The sequence below is a fragment of the Triturus cristatus genome, chromosome 6 (genome assembly GCF_964204655.1).
Source record: "Triturus cristatus chromosome 6, aTriCri1.1, whole genome shotgun sequence".
Classification (NCBI taxonomy): domain Eukaryota; kingdom Metazoa; phylum Chordata; class Amphibia; order Caudata; family Salamandridae; genus Triturus; species Triturus cristatus.
The window spans coordinates 1,137,778,207-1,137,794,524 of record NC_140589.1 but is presented as its reverse complement, the minus strand read 5'-3'; the positions used below and the strand labels follow the sequence as shown (position 1 = coordinate 1,137,794,524).

At 49.2% G+C, this 16,318-nt stretch overlaps 1 long non-coding RNA gene across 2 annotated transcripts in view; it reads right to left on the bottom strand.

Moving 5' to 3' along the window:
- Positions 1–6,652: 6,652 nt before the first annotated feature.
- Positions 6,653–16,318, bottom strand: part of LOC146821101 (uncharacterized) — a 129,957-nt gene continuing 120,291 nt past the window's right edge. For both annotated transcript variants that reach the window (XR_014963100.1, XR_014963099.1), the window contains one exon: positions 6,653–8,129. This is a non-coding gene — a long non-coding RNA (uncharacterized LOC146821101). The remainder of the gene's footprint in view (positions 8,130–16,318) is intronic.

Genomic DNA, 16,318 nt, shown 5'->3' with positions numbered 1-16,318 from the left:
AACAGTCCTCCAGACCTTTTTCTGTCAGAGTGTGCATCTCAGTGTTTTGCATTCCTTATTTCCTTTTCACAGCCTACATTGCAACATGGATGTCACAGCTTTGGACGTCACAGCAGTCTCTTCTCCCCCACATTTTCTCACTCAACCTGGTAGTCCTAGCATCGAGTGGGATGAGTGGATCGACATCTTCAACAATTACCTGGAAGCGTTGGATGCTCAGGATTTTAGCTCAAGTAGGAAAAAAGCGCTCTTAGTTACCAGTCTGGGTAAAGAGGGATGTTAGAAATGGGGATCTCTAGTTGGCATTGGCTGGCGACAATGTCCAAATAGGGACCCTTCTTCCTAAGTAAGAGTAAGGAGGCTACACCCTTTGATAACCCCTGCTCAACCCTGTGGTAACGTAGCACGAGCAGACAGGCCTATCTCAGAGGCAGTGTGTGAAGCATTTATGACCATACACAATAAAGCAGTGAAGACACTACAAAGGGACACTACACAAGTAATTATAGAAAAATGAGTATCTTTATATAGGCATAACACAAGGCTCAAAAGCGATCAAGAAGCCATAATGCACGTAATTATAGATTTGCTTGAAAAGCAATAAAAGCAATCAAAAGCATGTGAAACGAACTTAGTTTGAGGCCGGGGTCTACGCGACCTGGTGATGCACAATGTACCTGAAGTTTAAAGGGGCACTGCACGCAGCTTCGTGAGGAAGCCGCGATGATGACAGTTGTACTCGCAGCGGCCACAGCCCCCAGCTGCAGCGGTCCGCGGCGTGCACTCACAATGATCCTGAGACGGTGATTAAAGGCGGGCACTCAGCGGCACAGCTCCTTAGCTGCAGCGGTCCACCGTAGCGATAGCGATGATTCTCGTAGCATAGACAGATGCGGGCTCCCAGCGGCAACAGCTCCTCAGCTGCAGCGGCCCACAATTGCGATAGCGATGATTCTCATAGCACAGGCAAATGCGGGCTCTCAGTGGCAACAGCTCCTCAGCTGCAGCGGCCCACAATAGCGATAGCGATGATTCTCGTAGCACAGGCAAATGCGTGCTCTCAGCGGCAACAGCTCCTCAGCTGCAGCCGTCCACTATAGCGATAGCGCTGATTCTCGTAGCACAGACAGATGCGGGCTCTCAGCGGCAACAGCTCCTCAGCTGCAGCGGCCCACAATAGCGATAGCGATAATTCTCATAGCACGGACAAATGCGGTCTCTCAGCGGCAACAGCTCCTCAGCTGCAGCGGCACACAATAGCAATAGCGATGATTCTCAGCCTGCGTTCCCCGCAGTACATCCAGAGGCTCTGGAATTCTCGACAGAATACCTCACCTGTGAGTAGAATCGCCCTCAATAGGAATTTGGAAGGCTATTGGGTGAAGTCTAATATCCCTGAGATTTCTGCAGGAGGCAAGCTCAAATCAGGCCCTTGGGTAGTTGCTTCAGCAAGATGGATAGAAGTTTCAAAGTCCTTTCCCTCTAGTTACACAGACAGAGGTTTGTCTTGACATCCAGAAGTAACACACCATGTAGGGGTTTTAGCACAGATATTTATACCCCAAAAGTCTTTGTTCTCAAAAGTCACTGACCCCAGCCAGAACCAGTTTGGTGTGGTCCTGGAGCACTTTGTTTACAAGGCGGCATCCTGCCTTTCAGGAAGAGGGAGTCTGCCATCAGACGCACAGTGGGAGGTGGAGCCATCATTCCCAGGCACAGCCCTGCTCAGATCAAAGGGTCACTCCTCCCCATACTCCCACTGCAGATCTCTCTGTTCAATCCAGGTCGGGCTCAGCCTGCCCAGTCTCTCCAAAACCAGACAGCCAATACACATTACAACAGAGCACACTGGAAGACTCAGGCAAGAAAATACCCACTTTCCAAAAGTGGTATTCTCAAACACAGAATATAAAAATAATCCTCACCAAGAGATGCACTCTAATATTCTGAGCTCAGGCATACTAAATTCGACTTTCCAAACATGTTCCTTGGGTCAGCTAGGATTATAGGGAATACCAATTCATACAGTCATTTTACAATAGGGAGCATTCGTGCTGTGGCACTGGATGGCAGTGGCACAGCGCCCAGAGCCTCTAACACCAGCAAACACAGAGGAGACAAAAGCGAAAGGTGGAAGGGGGACCCACGTCAATGGTGCCAGGTCTAACACGGGACAACACAGTTTCAAGTACCTCCCAGTTGTCATTAACGAAGACGTATTGAAGACGTCTATCAAGAAGCAAGGAAAAGGTTGGAGAAAAGGTTTGCGAAAGAGACAAATGTTGTCATGAGGAGGTACAAATTCTATCCTCAGACACAGAGAGTTGGAGAATCGATTGATGACTTTGTTACAAGACTGCGTGAACTCTCCCTCAAATGTAGATTTGGTCCCATTGCTGAGGAGATGATACAGGATCAACTGATTGTGCAATGCAGAAACAGAAAGACCCAAGAACGGTTGTGGGCTGCCAACGATCCCACTCTGAAGGATGCCATTGATATAGCAAAGATAGTAGAGGAGTCAGAGTTCTGTATGAAGGAGATGGATCGTAGAGATTCTAAAATGAACAGTACTGGTGAAGGGGAAACATCTGTTGTGGAGGGAAGTGAAGGGGAAGTGGCTGCGTCCACCAGAGCTCTTCTGGCAGCAGGCTGTATCTCAGCAAGTTTGGCAATAAGATGTGTGGCAAGTGTGGTAGCACTTATCACACAGCAGATTAAAAAAACTGCTGGGCCATTGGCAAAGAGTGCAGGAAGTGTGGCCATAGAGGTCATTTTGCTAGAATGTGTAGAGATGTCAAAAAAGGAATGGTGGCCATGTTGACCGAACAGACACACTATAGTGAGTGCTTGTCTAGGCCTGACAGAATTCTTTGTGTTGAACCTACCCAAATTGAGATAGGTGACAATGAAGAAGTTCTTGCAACTAACTCTTCATATTTAGATGACAAGAGAAGACACAAGCCCAAGGCAGAGTTTGTCATTGCTAACAAAAAAGTTGACCTTATGGTAGATTAGGGGTCGTTGTACACCATCGTACCCTAGAGGATAATAAACAAGAATGGCTGAATGTAAGTTTGTTACCCAAAGATATAAACCCAGGTGGGTATCAAGGAGAGCAGATAGACATACGGGGTTATATTTTGACGGATATTTATTTAGAAAATAGGTCTGTTAGGGGAAAAGTTTACGTAGCTGAATCTGGGCCCCCATCTTGGGTTGGTACCATCAGTACGACTTACATATTAAGATTGGCCCCATGTTGTAGAGCAAGTGATGGTGCTGGATGACCTCACTGCTGATGACATCTTGAAGGGAGCTAAGGAAGTGTTCAGAGATCAACTTGGAAACCTAGAAGGTTATGTTCACAAAATAAAACTTAAGCCTGGAGCTATCCCCGTTCAACATAAGCTCAGAAGAGTTCCCATTATGGTCAGGGGCGAAGTCAAGAAGATGTTGGATGAAATGTTATCTAATGGGATCATTGAACCTGTTGAGTGCTCCCCTTGGGCTTCTCCTGTTGTCATCACAGAGAAGGTAGATGGAAATTTACATTTCTGTGTTGACTTGAGGAGTTTAAACCAAAATATCATTCCAGACACCTTTCCCCTACCTAACATTAACGAGCTAATCGTATTGTTACAAGGTGCTAAATTATTTTTGAAATTGGACCTTCGTCACGCCAACCACCAAATATGGTTACATGACTCCTCTAAACATTTGACAGCCTTCATTACCATGGAAGGTATCTTCCATTTCACCAGGATGCCTTTTGGATTGTCCTCTGCTGCTAGTGTTTTTCAGAGGATGGTGTCAGAAGTGTTTAGAGGCATGAAGAATATCATCTTCTTCCAGGATGATATCCTAGTTTTTGGTGATAGTGAGAAAAGTCACAACTTGGCGTTAAAGGAAACTCTTTCAAGGCTTCTAGAGTCTGGTTTAACGCTACGTAGAGAAAAATGTGCTTTCCTTGTCACGGAAGTGGAGTACTTGGGACACTCCCTTTCTGCCGATGGTGTTAAACCCATAAAGGATTTGCTTGCTTCCATAGGTTGGCTTCCACTCCTAGTAACAAGGATCAATTGCGTTCCTTTCTTGGGCTAATCGAGTATTATTCCAAGTTTGTGAAAAGTTTTGCAAGCAAAACAGAACCTTTGAAAGTACTTATAGGAAAGGGTGTAAACTTTACATGGGGAGCAGACCAGCATACCTGTTTTGAAAACATCAAACTTGAAATTTGTGATGCAGGAATTTTAGTGCCATTTGATGTTAATGTTAAACAATTGTCACAGTTGATGCAAGTGACACTGGTATTGGTGCTGTCTTGTCTAAGAATGATGGTAGTTCAGAAAAAACTGCGGCTTTCGCTTCACGCACCTTGACAACCATTGAACGTCATTACTCTGTAATAGAAAAAGAAACTTTAGCTGCCACCTGGGGAGTTGAATATTTCAGAACGTATGTTTGGGGATGAAAGATTCTTCTCTGCACTGACCACAAGCCCCTGCTTAAAATGTTGTCACTAGGTGGGGCAGGAAAAGGATCAGCTAGACTAGCTCGCCTGGCCTCCAGGTTGCAAGAGTACAACTTCCAAATTGAGTTCATTTCCGGTTGGCGTAATGTTCAGACAGACTGCTTGTCGCATTTGCCTTTAGAGTGGGAGAAAGTGGATAAAATTGGGGTGACTAAGAATGCAAGAGAAGGTGCTATTTCCTGTGTGGAAGATGTTGTTCAATGGAGTTGTGGTGTGGTCAACAAAGAAGAGTGGGCGAGTGCCATGTCACAAGATGAGGTACTCAAGTTCGTTCTCAACCTCATACTCAAAGGCGGGCGAAGAGAGAGCACCTTGCCTTGTAATGTGAGACATTTTAATGCCACTATCAACAAATTATCCATCGTTGCAGAACAGATTGTCATGCGAGGTGATAAGATTGTCCCTCCGTTTGTTATTCGTAAGAGGTTATTTGACATACCCCATGAAGGACATATGGGGCAGACCATTACAAAGTAAAGATTGAGGAGCGAGTTCTGGTGGCCGGGAATGGATGGTGAGGTGGTTGATTGGGTTGAAAGGTGCAGCGAGTGCAAAGAGTGCGCGAAGATGTTGAAGGTTGGTCCACAGTCTGTCCCGAGTTCCATCCATGATCCAGGTGTAAGTTGGCATAGTATTTGCCTTGACTTCATTGGACCTATGCCAGGAGTTCTTCCCAACAAGAGATTTGGAATGGTTGTCATGGATGTTCACTCTAGATGGTTGATCGTGCACCTTCTTCCAGAAATTACCACTAGAGTCACCATAAAAGTGTTATGCTGTATCTTTAAAGAAGAAGGCTATCCCAATGTTCTTATAACAGACAATGGCACACAGTTGACTTCTGATGAAATGTGTGAATTTTTGCGCCATTGTGGGATAAAACATTCTCTCACTGCACTTTATAATCCACAATTCAATGGTACAGTAGAGAGAGCCAACCGCATGATTAAAGGTACTATAGGTCTTGCTCTCACCAATAACCTGGATGTTGATGAAACCTTGAACGAAGTAGTGTGGGATTACCCAACCACTGAAAATACTACTACTGGTGTTGTTCCTTTTGTTGCCATGCGTGGAAGGAAACCCTCTACCAAGTTAGTACCGTCTTGGGTCAGAGAGTTATTGGAAGGGAAGAGTGTGTGTGTGTGTGTTGGTGACACATCTAAATGCACTTCTGCACCCACTCTCATTCATTCTCAGTCGATGTCCCACACCAGTCTTCAAGCGGTAGATTGGGTCAAAGTCAGATCTGGTAGTTGGGCCAAGAGTGTGTGTAAGTTCCATGGCCCTTTCCAAGTTAAAGAGGTTCACCAGTGGCACGTTGTTTTAACTAATGGGGAGAGATGGAATCTACGCAGAGTAGCCAAGTACTGCTCACAAGACAATCCACCCAGAACTAGTGTGGATACAGATTCTTGTTCAGGTTATATGTTGGCGCATGATCATCAATTAGTGAACAGTTCTCGTTCTTGTGCAGAGAAGAGAGCACCCGGTTCCAGTGGTGACAACTTGGGTGTTCGCCAGAGTCACAGTGATGAAAATCAAGATTTACATCTTTCCCAAACCACTCAATGTTGTCAAAGACAATTACGGGTCAAGGGGCCCCCTCACCACTTGCAGGATTTCCTGGTGGGTTAGCCCTTTCTTTTCTTTGCTAGCATTTCATTTCCACCTCTCTGCTTCTCTTGGTTCTACACCTATTGGCCTCCACTCATCTTTGCATTCTCATATCCTCTCCTGCTCCTCTATCCTTTCTTCCGCTTTCGCCGTCTCTGTTACTTTCCTCTCTATCCTTGCCCATTGTTCTTCAGTGTTTTATTCTACCTGCGTGTAGAAGAAAGGGGGGTATGTTATGATTTCTCTTGTGTTCAGGCCGCACACCTCTGTAGAATCTCACTGCCCTAACGTTCGATTGTTACGTGGTGTTCCTCGCAACCTTGGCAGTTTGACAGTTGTTGCTGTCTGAGGCTTGAGGGACGCTGCGACTATGTGCTGTGAAGAATAAATCTACTGGAATCGTTACCAGCCTTCGTGTCTCATGATTATGTCGGGAAAAATTCCTTTAAGCAGTGCAAATCATTTAATCACCACATCTGCAACAAAAGGGAGTACAGAAAGGTTTATTGTACATGCCAGGCTAATTCAGCTGAGAGAGAGATGTGCTATGAGCGAAGCACAAGTCAGTCTCAACTAACATACACTTCAAGTCTACTTCTTATAATACTAATTTTGGCCTAGATCCAAATTTAATACAATGTTCACAATAGAAAAAGCGTCCTGCTTTTCCGTTATGTCCCACCCAGATTACATACCTTTATTTAAAGAACAGCTCTTTCCTATTGTTTGTGACTTCTCATGCCAAACTAACAGACTACAATAGAAAACATTCTTGCTGCTCTGAATTTCCTGTTAAAATATCCTAGGCAGAACGTTCTCAGCTCAAATACAATGAAAAGGAAAAAACACTTAAACCAAACCGCATTGAGACCTTTTTTTGAAAGCAGGCTGTAGGTTATTTCCAGATACAATTGTGCAACTTTAACATGCACGTTTAAACAGCATTATACTGTTTTTCTTTCTTTACATATTATTTCACAGTTTGTGGGCAAGTGACAGATAAAACTGAATAATTAGGTCCTAAGTATGAATTAGTGTTTTGATTCCTTTCATTCTCCTCGCTAGTCGATTCTTCGACTACTTCTTCACCACCCCTGTGCATTTCTTCCAATTCTATATTTTGCATCTCTTTATTTCTCCTTATAGGGAACATACCTCCCACTTTAGCTGTAATCCTCTTGCAACATGCTAAGATAAACTGAAATACTAGGCATATCAATAGCAACAGAACTATTATAGGCAACAAGGCCTTAGACAACCCCAACATCCAGGACGGCACCCAATCAAACCAGCCAGTGAACCACTCATCTGGAGCACCCCCCTCTTTCTTCATCTGTGCATGCGAATTATGCAAAGTCAATATGGCCTGAGTTAGATTTCCTTCATCTTCATCATTCGCCGGTATGAAAGTACAGCGCACTGAATTACGTTTTTTCCATACTCCTCCTTCGATTGCTGTCATTAAGTCCAAAACATATCTGTTTTCCATCACCATAAGTCTGATTGAACGCAGCTCTTCTTTAACTGCATTAAAGCCATCTTCAGTAGCTTTCATCAGCTCCCAGCGGGTGATCTGAACCCAGCGAGCAGTTGCTTTTGCTTGAAACATAGGTATCAGACTTCCAAAAAATGTTTGGGCGTCATTGAACAACCTATACTCTTTGGGCACATCCTGCCACACTGAAGTTCCAAAGTACTCAGCCATCCTTTTTCTTCTGTGATGATGCAGCAAAGTTGATGTTTTACTCATGGAATGCAAATGCAAATTTTGTATTTCTTTTGCTGGTATTACCATAGATGGAATATGCAAAGTCACCAGAGAGCAGATTCTGCTCCAGTCGGGGGGTAAGTGAGTGTATATTTGAGTTCCACACTGCCAGTAAAAATCCATAAGGCTGGAGGCACCGCCCTGCATATTGGCATTGTAAATAGTTGAACTGCAATTGAGATTCCGTCCAACTTTAACAATCCCATTTCCCTAAAAGCAAAGAGAAAATCTCATTAGTTTCACAGCCAGCGTAGGATGACGTTTAGTTCCAGTCCATGTATATCTCTGTATGTTTTCATCCCATACTTGCTGACATAATGCTTTTATATCGTCAAATCTCAATTGATTTTTTGTTGCTGTGCCATTCCATAAAGATATGGTTCTACATGAAAACCTAGCTCCAGTAAACCATTTATTATTGGCAAATACTGATGCTTCAATACTTAATACTGGCCTGGCTGTGCAATCTGGGGGCAGTGGTTTGGCAGAATAATTATTACAGGTGGATGGTGGATTAGATCTCCCTAGAATACCTCGTTCCAATACGACTTCCTCCCAATTTGCATAACTATATTTCTGCCCTGCTCCTTTCATTCCGGATATCTCTTTCATTATCTCTGTTGTATCTGTCAAAATTTGCAAAATTTCAGGAGTTGTATCAAATCTGGATGTATTAACTCTGGCTGTCATAAGACTAACATGTGTTGGCTGTAACTGTGCTTTTATCCTACACAAGAAAAGATGCAATAAACACTTTGTCATATTAACAGGCACTTCTTTAGGATACACTAAAGGTGGTGTTTCTATGGCATGGGGAATAAGAGAACATATATAACAACTATCATTTTGTGTATTGGTACCTACATCATGCATGCTTTTGTACCACAAATTATCAAGTAGAGAATCATGCAGAGGATGTATATCTGTTTCATTGAAAACAGCTCTACGAAAGCGTAATAATTCTTCCCTATGGGTGGGATCTTTTGCATCTACATAACACGGATGTATGACGTTACAACGCACACTTTTACAACGCATGCACTTACAACGCATTTTTCACAACGCATAATCCATTACAACGCATGACATTACAACGCATGACACTACAACGCATTTTTAAAAACTACCTTTACAACGCATTTCCATTACAACGCATCATACCTTTACAACGCATACCATTACAACGCATAATATTAAATTGCATTTAAGGTAAGTATTAGATAGTATAGGGGTAAAAGTTACTTTTCTAACTCCAGGGGGTGCAACAGTAGGGTAAGTGTTGGATAGTATAGGGGTACAAATTACTATTCTAACTCCAGGGGGTGCATCAGTAGGGTAAGTGTTGGATAGTATAGGGGTAAAAATTACTATTCTAACTCCAGGGGGTGCAACAGTAGGGTAAGTGTTGGATAGTATAGGGGTAAAAATTACTATTCTAACTCCAGGGGGTGCAACAGTAGGGTAAGTGTTGGATAGTATAGGGGTAAAAATTACTATTCTAACTCCAGGGGGTGCAACAGTAGGGTAAGTGTTGGATAGTATAGGGGTAAAAATTACTATTCTAACTCCAGGGGGTGCAACAGTAGGGTAAGTGTTGGATAGAATAGGGGTAAAAATTACTATTCTAACTCCAGGGGGTGCAACAGTAGGGTAAGTGTTGGATAGAATAGGGGTAAAAATTACTATTCTAACTCCAGGGGGTGCAACAGTAGGGTAAGTGTTGGATAGTATAGGGGTGAAAATTACTATTCTAACTCCAGGGGGTGCAACAGTAGGGTAAGTGTTGGATAGTGTAGTGTAATATTATGCGTTGTAATGGTATGCGTTGTAATGGTAGTATGCGTTGTAATGGAATGCGTTGTAAAGGTAGTTTTTAAAAATGCGTTGTAGTGTCATGCGTTGTAATGTCATGCGTTGTAATGGATTATGCGTTGTAAAAAATGCGTTGTAAAGGTAGTGCGTTGTAAAAGTTGCGTTGTAAAGGTTGTTCCCCACATAACACATACTACAATAGCAAATTATCAGAGTAATAATCATAACCACTGAACTCATTATTATACTATGAAAAATATCATTTAGCTGTCTCTTCATTGTATAATTTGTTCTTGGACCATTGCCTCCTCCCCTCTCTGTGGGAGTGAGGCCAAAAATGGAATAATGTCGGTTTTGTGCACCCAGTTCCGCATCCCCTCCACTTTTACTGCTGTTGGCGTGCTCTGTGTTACTAGGTAGGGGCCTAGAAACTTGGGATCCTTCCATGTTCTCACAAAGTTGCGCACGAAGACCCAGGAACCAATGCTGATGGCTACAGACAAGGGCAGGGGTGGTGCAGTACTGTTGGTCTGTTGTAGCTGAACCTGTTTAGAATAAACCTGTACAGCTTTTGTTTAGGATTAAATCTATTTTTATTAAAGAAAACACAGTATCGGAACGGCAGCAGCAGCTGGCGCCTACAACCCTGCGGGCCGGCGGATCACAGCTCCTGTAAGTCAACCCCCCGGAACCTAACCTGAACCCCATAGGCGGATCCACTTTAAACACAGCATGTCGCCTACAACCCCATGGGGCCGGCCGCGTCTCAACTGCAAGGTTCAAGCGGGTCCCCGAATCCTCTGCGGGGCGACTCTGACTGTTCACCCCCCGTGCTATCCAATGGATCCCACCCGTGGGGAACCTCCCCGCCATATGCTTATCCGGGAGGGATAGGCCCCTGGGAAGGCTAACATGCGGTCCCGGGCGTAGGCTTCGTGACCCTGATCCGTCCTAAGGGGGAGCCCCCGCTTTGATACTTCCTGAACCAAAACTACCGAATAACTAAAAACATTCCCCCAAACTCCCCCCCCCTATCCAGCCCCCCCCACCCCGAACTACCCCCCCCTCCACCCTCCCCCCCCCCCCTGTTCGTCCTCCAGTGCGCGCCACCAGGCCCACCGTGAAATCACCCGTAGTCCCTCTCAGGGGGCCATGTCAGTTGCCGTCAAGCGGCTTTCTCCTCCGGCGCGGCGAGCCTCAGAAGCCGAAGATAGCGTGGGCAGGTCAGTTCTCTAAATTCCGTGGCCAGTAACGACTGGAACGGCTGCCATATGTCCGTGAACCGTTCCGCCTCGCTCGCTGCCGCCAGCGACATCTTCTCCATACCCAATACGTACCACAGTCTGTGGAGCCAGCCCGTGACCGTGGGAGGCGTAGCCGTGCGCCAATGTATCAGGATATTCTGAACCGCCGACCCCAATGCGATGGCCATCTGCCTCCCTCTGCGGGATTTCAAGGGGTACATCAGCTGATTCGGGAGGCCTAGTAAAACATAAACCGGCAGGCGCGGCAGCTCGACTTCAAAGTGGGAGTCCACGTCGTCCAGTACCTCCTGCCAGTAGGAGCCCAAGCGAGGGCAATCCCATAGGACATGCGTGAGCGTCCCCACCTACCCGCATCCCCGCCAGCACGTATCCTCTTTACTATGATCCATAGCGTGTATACGCTCTGGGGTATAATACCAGTAAATCGAGACCTTAGTGAGGGTCTCTGTGAGGCCTGTGTGGTACGCCGAGTGCCGAGCCCTGTAGGCTATCTGTCCCCATTCCTCATGGCTCAGGGCTCTGCCTAATTCCTTTTCCCACCGCTCCCTCCCTGGGCTATAAAAATGTGACGGGGGCGGTTGAAGAAACCGGTAGAGGTCGCTTATGAGCTTCGAATCCGAGGTCGGTGACAGGAGCCAGCGCTCATAAGGAAGGAGTCGTCTGTCCGCCGACTCTCGGATCTGGGGGTGCAACGCCCAGTGACGCGCCTGCGTGTAGCGCATCCGCTCGGTCTCTCGGAATGTATATGTCTGTCGGAAGCTCCGAAAGGGAATCACCCCTTCCGCATCGTACAAATGGCATAAAGCCCTGCAGCCCGCATCACGCCAATGAGCGAATGCACCCCGTTCCATCCCCGGGGTAAAATCAGGATTATCCACCAGGGGTGTCAGCGGCGAAGGAAAGGTCATGAGGCCGTGTATGATGTTGGTGGCGTTCCAGATCCGTAGTGGAACTCGGGTGATGAAGGAGGCGTAGAGGTTAGCGGGGCGGTGCGCCCTACGCAGGAACAGCACCTCCTGTAAAGGCCTGCCCGCCACCGCCTGGTCCTGGAAGAGCCAATGCTTGTCGGACTCCCACTTGCTCCACTCTACTAAATAGCGCAACTGCGTCGCTTGAAAATATTTGCGGAGGTCCGGAATACCTAGACCTCCCGCCTCCGGTGCCAGCATCGAGAGCGCTCTCCTCAGTCGAGGTTTCTTGCCCTGCCATATAAAGCGGAGGAGGTCAGCCTGCATTTTCTGTATCCATCCGGCCGGAGGTTGGAGCGGTAGCGCTCTGAACAGATACAAAATCTGGGGCAAAATCGTCATCTTGACCGCTGCCACCCTGCCTAGTAGCGAGAGGGTGCCGCGGTCCCATCGGGTTAGTTCCCCCTGTATTTTCTTGCTCAAGGCGGCGTAGTTCGCCGTGACCATAGCGGGTAACGTGGGGGCCAACATAATTCCCAGATAGGGTACCGTGTCCGACGACCAGACTATCGGCACCCGATGCTGTAAAAGGGTTCTAGTTGTCCGTGAGAGGGAAAGGTCTAGGGCAAGCGATTTCCCCATATTCATTTTGAATCCCGCGACCTGCGCAAAAACATTTAGCTCCGTTATGCACTCCGGTAAGGCCCGCAGCGGGTCCTCGAGGGACAGTATGACATCATCAGCGTATAGGCTGACTGTGTGGCAAAAACCGCCAAATTTCACCCCTCTCACTGCCGCATTATCCCGGATCCGCTGCGCAAAGGGTTCCATGTAGAGAGCAAAGAGCAGGGGCGACAGTGGGCATCCCTGCCTCGTGCCTCTCTCGATGGCAAAGCTCTTGGAACTATGCCCGTTTACTCGCACCACGGCCGTCGGGGATCGGTAGCAATTGAAGATCATGCGGCGAAACCTGTCCCCCATCCCAATTCTCACCAGTACCTGCTCTAGATAAGGCCAGTGAACGCGGTCGAACGCTTTCTCAGCGTCTACCGCTAGTAACATCCTCTCCCCCGGGATCCGAGACGCCTTTTCAATGAGGTGGGTAATCCTCTTGGTATTGTCCACCGTCTGTCTTCCGGGAACGAAACCCGCCTGATCCGGGTCGAGGAGGCCCGGCAGATGTGGAGCCAGGCGTGCCGCCAATATGCCGGTGTACAACTTGAGGTCAATGTTTAAGAGAGATATCGGCCTGTATGACCCGCACTGAGTTCTGTCTTTCCCCGGCTTGGGGAGGACTACCAGGGACGCCTGCAGCAAATCCGCCGGGATGGCCCCCGGTTACGCGAAGGTGTTAAAAAGACGCGTTAGGACCGATGCTAGCGCCGTACAAAATGTTTTGTAGAATAGGGACGAGTAACCATGCTTGAGACGAGCGATGGCCGAAACCACCTCCTCTATCCTTATTTCTTTGTCTAGGGTCTCCGCTTGAGAGGGTGTCAGGGACGTCAAAGAGACCGAGCCCAAATATTCGTGTGTCGCGTGAGCGTCTGGGGCCTCCCCGGCGTAGAGGTCTGCATAGTACCGGCGAAAGAGTTCCGCTATTTCGGCCTCCTCCGTGACAGGCGAGCCCGTCGGGCTGGTGATCTCTTTCACCATCTGCCTCTGTCGCACCTCCCGGAGTTTACTCGCCAGTAGCCTGCCGCATTTGTCTCCCCCCGGGTAGTAGGCATGCTTTAAGCGTAGCGCCGCATACTCCGCGCGATCCATGTCAAGCGCCGTCAGTGTCTTTCTCGCCTCTTTGAGCTGCCGCCAAACCCGGGGGGCCCCCGTCCTGCAGTGCATTTGCTCCAGCTCGCGGACCCTCTGGGTGAGTTCCTCCCGCTTCTGCCGCCTGGCCTTATTTTCCGCCGTGGAGATCGCAATAAATTCCCCTCGCAGGACTGCTTTCAAAGCTGCCCATTGGGTCGCGCTAGATGTGTCGGAACCCCCGTTGTGTGAGAGGTAGTCCCGGATCGCTGCTGTGACTTGCGAGACCACCTCCTTCCTATAGAGTAAGGAGTCTCGGAGCCGCCAGATCCGTGGGGTGCTGAACACCGGTGGCAAGGCAAACGTCGCCATTACCGGAGCGTGGTCCGACATTGAGATCACCCCCATCTCCGCCAATGTGGCCAAGGAGTACATCGGTCCCGTGACCAGAAAGTGGTCAAGCCGCGCATACGTTTTGTGTGCGTGTGAGTAGTAGGAGTAGTCCCTAGCATTGGGGTGCAATCGGCGCCATAGGTCTTGCAGAACCATCTCCGCTAACTGGGCCTTGAAGCCAGCCGAGAACTCCCCCGTCTGCGGGGAACGGTGTGCCGACCTGTCAAGGGTCATGTCAAAGACCATATTATAATCCCCTCCGACAATGATATGCCTGTCAGGCGTCGCCATGACCTCCTCCAGGGCAGATCTAAGGAAGGGTTCCTGCCGGTCATTCGGGCCGTAGAGGGACCCTATCGTAACAGAGAGGCCCGCTATTCTGAACCTGTAGGCCAATAGCCTGCCCTTTTGTTCCGCCTGTTTATTGAGAACCTCTCCCCTAAAGCGTCGGGCCACCAGAATCGCCACCCCCGCCGTTTTCGTGCCGTTTGATGAGAAGAACTGCGAAGGGAATGCGCGGGACCGGAGTCTGAGGCAGTCACGGGGCAGGAGGTGTGTCTCCTGAAGCAGACAGATATCCGCCTGGGTGTTCTCCAAGAGGGACAGAACCGCCCTACGTTTGACTGGATTATTGAGGCCCCTAACGTTAAGCGTCACGATGTTAAGAGTCGTGGCCATCTGTGGATGAGATTGCTGCCGCTATGTAGCCGTGCCTCCCTGCTGTAGTTCCTGGACTCGGGCCCCGACTGCGGCCGCCCGAAGCGGGACCGTGTGCGCGCACTGGACGACCCCCCCTCCCCTCGGTATCTCCCTCCCTCACGCCCCCCGTCCCCCCTCCCGCACTACGCCTTCCTCCCCAACTACCCCCCCCGCCCGCCCTCCAGCCCTTTCCCCTGGCAACATGCCATTAACGTAGGGCTGCCCATCCCCAATCTCCCCCTGCCCGTCCCCCAACTCCAGCTCCTCATAGTCCAAGTCCGGTTCCCCTGGGTACCAAACTGCGGCAAGTTATTCTAGTGGACGTCCAGCCACCCGCCCCTCCCCGTCCGCCCCCCTCCCCCCCCCCCGGGCCCCAAACCTGCAAATTGAAGATGGCGAAAGTTTCTCCCCCCGGAGTGATTCAGGCAGTTAGTGCCACGTCGGTGGCGCCGGTGCTCTCCGCCACCTCCATCACCGCGCTGTCTATGCTAGCTCTGATGGTGGGCGAGTCCGGTCTCTCGAGGCGTTCACGGGTCCGCCTCCTTGACACTCGGTGCCAGCCATCCGCCCCGGAGCGCCCCCTTCACTGAGGCGTCGTGTCGTCTTCGTCTGTTGCGGTGATGCCCAGGACTCCGCACGTTTCCTGCAAGGAGCGGAGGTGATGCATAGTACCATTCCACCTGAAGATTATTCGAAAGGGATGACCCCAAGCATACGGCGTTCCGTGTTCTCTGAGAAAGTCCGTAGCAATTTTAAAGGATTTCCGTTTTTGAAGAGTGATGGCCGATAGGTCTTGGTAAAGGGCCACCGGGTGCCCTCGGAAGGTCAGTGACTGCCGCTTCCGTGCCTCTGCCAGAATGCGTTCCTTGAGTGGGAAGTCCGGGAGAAAGGCGAGAATGTCCGGGGGCGGCGCCGATGCTCTCCATGGGGGGCCCACCCTGTGCGCCCTGTCGATGCGAATGGGAATGGTCTCCTCTTCACCCAGGACCTCCCGGAACAGGTCCCGTAAATATCCCGCTACGTCTGCCCCTTCTTCTTTGGACGGCACTCCTCGGACCCGGACGTTGTTCCTCCGCGATCTGTTTTCGAGATCCTCCGCATGTGCCTGGAGGTCAATTTGCTGGTCCCGGAGGCGCAACACTTCCTGCTGCAGGGATTCAAACTCTTCGTCCCGTCTCTGGCCCGCGTCTTCCACCGTGGCCACTCTTTCTCCCAAGCCATCCATCTCCCGGCGTAGCTCTCGCACCTCTCCTGCCACTTCGGTCTTTAGGGTTTGGAAGTCCTCCCTGAGGGAGCTAAAAAGGGACTCCATAAAGGACCTGGTGACTGGGGGTTCTCCGTCAGCAGCCCCCCCTGGTCCTCCGGAGGATCCAGGCGATGGCAGTCCTCTGTCGGTTCTGTGCTGTGTTCTGCCGAGGAGTTCGGGGAGTGTGCGCTCCCCCTTCCGTCCACCTCTACTGCCCGCCATTCCGAGGAGGAGGCAAGGCCCCCCGACCGTGCGGTCCCACTGTCTCCTGCGATGGCCCCCTGTATTCCGCGGCTCCGCAAGGTTCCCTCGGACCAATCCACACCAGAC